The 6,068-nt window shown below is 28.5% G+C and overlaps 2 long non-coding RNA genes across 2 annotated transcripts; one reads left to right on the top strand and one right to left on the bottom strand.

The window, feature by feature from the left end:
• Positions 1–329: 329 nt before the first annotated feature.
• Positions 330–1,933, top strand: LOC132752964 (uncharacterized). The gene is made up of 3 exons (XR_009628885.1): positions 330–581; positions 966–1,051; positions 1,463–1,933. It is a non-coding gene; the product is annotated as an uncharacterized LOC132752964 (long non-coding RNA).
• Positions 1,913–3,897, bottom strand: LOC132752957 (uncharacterized). The gene is made up of 3 exons (XR_009628883.1): positions 3,724–3,897; positions 3,058–3,168; positions 1,913–2,719 (listed from the first exon to the last, which is right to left on the bottom strand). It is a non-coding gene; the product is annotated as an uncharacterized LOC132752957 (long non-coding RNA).
• Between the last annotated feature and the right edge of the window lie 2,171 nt (positions 3,898–6,068).

A 6,068-nucleotide genomic window follows, 5' to 3' on the forward strand; every position in this document is an offset into this window, starting at 1 on the left:
ATACGTGAAAAGATATTTCGTATAAGTGGTTGATAAATGATGTGTGTTTGTTTTGGGTGTAAAAAATGATCAGAATACTTTGTTTTGGGTGTAAATAATAGTCAGAGTTTGTTGTTTAAATGTATATATTGATTTGAGATAGAAAAAGATAAAAATACCTAAAAAATCGCGATAACTAAACAATGACATGCTAGTTCTCCAATTGATAGTATTTCAATCTTAAGTCAGGCGGTGCTGCCCAGCCCCCATATCTTGAAAATTGATTCTAGTATTTATTGCTAAATCTTTTCTTAGATAAAATAACATCAAGGCAGTCATTCTTCTGACACTAATAGGGTATGTAAGTCTCGTCATGTGACTTGCGAGATTTCACGATATTTTGCACTTCCGGGTACAAACAAATATCAACAACATTGCTTATCTATATTGGGTAATACTTGTATGCCGGTGGGAAAGTAAAACTTACACGGAAAAACAAAGGACATGTGGAAATTGGCAGAGTTTTTTGTTTTGTAACGACATGCAAATAGTTTCATCTTGTGAACAAGTATCAATGAAAGACAACTTCGTATAATCTTCAGGTGGGTGTGTCATTTCGAATTCAGTTTATCACAATAAATGTTGTAATATTTTCATGTCCATGTAAATCTAATAAATTTGTTATTTGATACATCATCATTCGCATCTAACTTCAGACTGGTGAATTTGATTTTATCAAATACAATTTTCTATAGCGCTACCTGATTATCTCTCAGAAGTATATAATATTTAGAAATTTCGGACAGCGCATATTTCGGATAAAACGTTTCAATATGATTATCGGTGGGTTTTAGTTGAATATATTTTCTCCTAACTGAAAATATTGTTTATTATTATTATTATCTTTATATAGCACAAATAGTCAAGCTGTATATAGTACCAATTTAAATTGCCATAAAATTTAATGAAATATTTTGCTTGTGTAGATATTTAGACTGAGGACAGTGGTGCGATGAAAGACGTCAGTATCCGATGTAAATACACATGCATGCTCTGCTGTAAAATCGTTTTGGTAAGAAATATATACTTAAAGCTACTTCAACTACATTAATGAAAAGTAAATATTCTTGTATAACATTTATAATGTTCTCGTTTTTGTAAATAATTATACAGTGTAGCTAAATAAACAAACAGTATGGCATATGTAGTTAATTCGGGTAAAATGCTGTTTAAAGTATTTTTCTCAAGTAAGTGGGTCATATTTTTTGGTTAAATCATGTTCAGTAAATAGTTAAAAGAACTTAGTCACTATCACATTTTTAAAGATCAGTTGTCAAAGCAAATCTACAAAAACTAGGACACCAAGAAGTGTTTCTTCCTTTTCAACATTATTTTCTATTCAAAACAATATGAAAATGATTAAAATTTATAGCTGACCAATTATTATTGCTTTCAACTCATGATAAATTTTCTTTATATGCAGGTATGTGATTACATGGTTGGATCTTGAGTACTTGTCATGGCTCTTGATTTATTTTGGAGTATTCACCATCAGATTAGAAACAGACATAGTTGAAAGGAAATGTCCATACACAGTCTTGGAGTACATAGTGGTAGAGACATGGCAGTCCATTACAGATTTTGACTGAATTAAAGCTTCTTAAAGCTCCATGTCTTGTGTAAACTGTCTAACTGAATGTTTGTATTCTAATAAAAACTATATAAGGTTTGAGACATTTCAAAGATATATGTCAGTGTAAAAATGTTAAACAAAATATCTGTCTTTGTTAGAAATAAATAACCTTAACCTTATTAATCTAGCCATTGCTGTTAGAGAATTAAAGTACACAGTGACACTTATTTTGCAGATGAACCCTTATGATCAAGTACTGCTATAAATATATGCCAAATAGTAGAAACAAAAAACAGTTCATAAGTTTGATAATTTTTTATTTTTACACAATTTATAGTGCACTGCTTAGCATATATATCACACTGATATTCCAGTGGAAGAAAAACTTCAGGAAAGCACTGGAAATTATTATTAGTTATTTAGACAGTGTAACTTTACACTGTGAATGTCTACTGATACAAGAATAAGAATATTTCCTTTTACAAATGTAAAGACTTTGAAAATTAACATGAACAAATTATCATAGAGTTATAAATCATATTCTAATTGAAAAATGGTCAGCTTGATATCAAAGCTTTGAATGCAAATTTGTGAGCTTGTCAATGATTACCTCACAATATAAGTAGTAGATGATATGTAATTTTTTTGCTATTTCTTTTTCATCTTTACTTCATAGTCATTTAATGTCCATAATGACATATGACTTTACTGTGATTCCATGAAAATTCCTAATCTCTGGTGTGTTTTCTACTTTGGTATAATTATATAGAGTAACTATCTACATGTAGTTTTAATACTTAAAACTGCAATGAAATGTGGATATTTTACTCTGTTTCTATCATTGTGACATTAACAAGTTAACAAGATTATGGAATCATAGTGTCAAACAACATAAAATCATACTCTTTTACATTAAGATTTTTCTGCTGGATGTCATTCATCTTCTTCAGGAAAGTACATTTGACTTATCTCAATGGCTTATATTAAACTAATATTTCACTGTAACTGTGTGTTCTCTGATATCATTCTCAAATTAAGGAACTGGAAGATGGTAGTTTCAATAAAGGTCTTCATTGACAAATTCTCCTTCATCTTTTTCCTTTTTATCTGCATAATGAAAAATCAATAACTATGTTGTTACAAGTGTAAGACCTGACTATATTTCACTGAGTAAAACACTAGAAATGATATTTACATTAGTCTAAATAAGCTAGTCATGATTAAATTTCATATTTGAAGTAAATAAACATTAAAGATAAACAACAACACATAATATATAACAGTCAAAAATATTGATCTTCTTGAATGTGAAACATGACTGTTTTTCATGTTTTATTTACTTATCAATTATCATGCAAAGAAATCAAAATTATTAAAATATTTTGATAATTGTTTATCTCTCCGATCTCAACTAAAAATTAAACAATTATTTTACATGTATTTACCTTTGATGTATAGATATTTCAGGATCATAGGCAGTGCAAACAGTTGATTAATGGTCCATAGTGAACAACTGTATATTCTATACTTGTCATATTACCTCCCTGTCTACACATCTGAAATGTTTTATTCAAATATTAAATTTTTTAATTCAATCATAATTTGCTAGGTACCATATTAACATGTATATATAATTATAAAGGGAAGAGAATAAAAAAAGAAGTGTTAGTGCCTTGATACTTTTCTCCATAGTTAGAAATGGAACAATACTATTAAACTTTTAATAAATCTATGATCTATCCATCTAATTTTTATTTAATAATCAAAACTCTTACTTGGGACCTGGGTTTTATTATACTAATGTAAGTAATTGAAATCTTGATAAAATGGAAGGGAAGAAATATCCGAATTACTGTGCAATGTCCGAATTTTGTATAACTTTAATATACACTAGAATTAAAGTGTTTCTCCATTGTTTATTTCAATAAGTTAAAATGGTTTGAATAAATTTCTCACATCAGTAGTTTTAAAACAATAGATTCTACTAAACGCTAAACAACTAGAATTCACTAACTTGACAAAACATCCGAAACAATTGTCACTATCCGAAAATAAACTAGTTTTATTAAACTTTATAAATCCCTCGTTTTTCTGTCAGATAATTGACCTACCTGCATTTTTTGACCCGTGCTTTCCATTCCTTCAAATCTGAAGAGGACCGAAACAAATTTAACTTCTATATCTCTCGAGTTCTTCGGGTTACCTATATGCGTAACGGTAAATAAGTCTGCCGATGTACCCGGAAGTGGTAAATCGAAAGTGAAAGTAAACGAGACTTACGGGCCCTATAACACAATAATCAAACGTAATAAAACTTAAATTCACATTCATTGTTATTTATGTAAATAAAATGATGTATCTACGTCTTCCCTGGGATCCGATAAGAAAATGCATATAGTGTATTAGGAAGTAGTTCCATTTCTACGGAATAGCAATAATAAATTTCCGATAATTTCAAAATTGAAAAATTAACAAACAGATCTTCATTTGTTAAGAAAACATGAGTTATTTCTTTGTAAACAAATTATTGAAATAAATAACTTACCTGAAAATATTTAATCAATTTTATAGTAAACATGCTTGAGATATAAGCAAAGCTGTACACTGTCGTTTAAGTACAACATATAGTAGATACTTCACATTAAAAGCTTTGAGATACCGTAACCCGTGTAACTCGAGCTAATGAGCTTATAAGACCAACCCGATTGCCTATGCGATGTTTGCTATAATAAATAATTATACATAACAATACAAAAATTATTTGCTAACTTTATATTGAGAATTTTCTGTAGATTATTTTATTTATTTCGTCAATAAACGTGTATATCATTTTCTTTTTTTTTTATTTGAATTTACGCTAAGAAATATCAAAATTCAAAGGAATGATTTTGAAGTTATGTTATATTCTGTCCACGATTTTAAGTGTTTTGATAATGATAATTGACATAACGCCAGAGAAGAGATTGCTCCGCCCACTGATTCACGTGACCCGGTCATTCAGTACCTTAGACAAAACACGGTACCGACTTTTACGGGAAACTATTATGCCATTAAAGTGATTAATGAAATAATCTTATATAATTTGAAATAATAATTATATAAAATTTCTAAAATGCTTTTTCATGGAATAGGTTCAATGTTTATGGTATTTAAAAAGTAACAAATAACTGCATTCATGATGAATAAAAATTTGGCAAAGATCTTGTTAAATTTTCGTTGACTTCAAGGAAGATGCAAATGACAAAATATCATTTTAGTTTACAATTTCAAAGTTTAAATTGAAGTAGAGGAACATATAAATAGTAAAATTATATCAAAAACACAGTAACATTTACAAATATTTTTATATGCGAAATCACTTATACATGTAAATAATGCTTTTTTTGCATAAATTGCTAAAATTGAATGACAAAATTGCCCTTGCGTAACTTTGTAGTATGATATATGATTTTATGTAAATTGTACATTTGATATGTGTCGTGATAAAACGCAATATAATTCACTTCAAAAAAAACTGTGCACACATCAAACGCTGAGATATCGCCGTAATCAGATATGATGTTATTGAAGCAGATGTATTTAAATATTCAAGCTTGAGCTTTCATAGAAATATTTAGGTAGGATAATTTCACCTAAAATATTCATTGCATATTTTTTTTCATTTCATTTACAAGTACTTTTTCTTACTGCAGCATTTTATTGACACTATGTTAGAAACGAACAAAAAACATATCATATCATCTGGATATTCTGGGACCTTATAATATACATATTAATGTGATTATGAAGAGACATAATTGTTATAAAGGAAAAGAGTATTTGTTTAATTTTTTTTCTTGTTTAATGCATTGTGGTATAGCCAGATTTAACATACGTATCTGCTATATAACTTATAATCTTCATATATACAAAGTTAATGTTTTTTATTTTTGTTTTTTTTTTTTTTTTTTTTTTTTTTTTTTTCTACAGACTCCATCTATCAATATGTCAGGATATTTGGTAACTTAGATATAAACCGATTTAATAGCTTTAAATTCGAGAAAAATCAAAATAATTTCAATATAAATACTGCTGCACCAATTGTCTTATACAAATAGCTTGTATAAGTAAAATGGCGGACTTGCAAACATCTTAGCGTGAATCTGATAACGATTGCCGATCGGCTTTTCTGTAAGACCCCTGCCAGCTTGATTGACAGGCGGCGTAATGTCAATAACAGACAAATCTTTTTAATCTTGATCTCAATCCTCAACATTGATATTTAATTAAACCATTTATTTAGAAAATGAAGTATTTAGATCTCTTGACATTTTATATTATTAAGTATAAATATAAATATTGATAATTGTAATGTAGAAATTTCAGCAATTCTAAAAGTGCTTACCTCTTTGATGGATATAACGTCCTTTTAAAGCTGAGCTCACTCTTCTGTGTAACTTAACTGTTGCAATCCTTT

Source organism: Ruditapes philippinarum, unplaced genomic scaffold (assembly GCF_026571515.1).
Source record: "Ruditapes philippinarum isolate M1 unplaced genomic scaffold, ASM2657151v2 ctg9729_1_1_1_1, whole genome shotgun sequence".
Taxonomy (NCBI): Eukaryota; Metazoa; Mollusca; class Bivalvia; order Venerida; family Veneridae; genus Ruditapes; species Ruditapes philippinarum.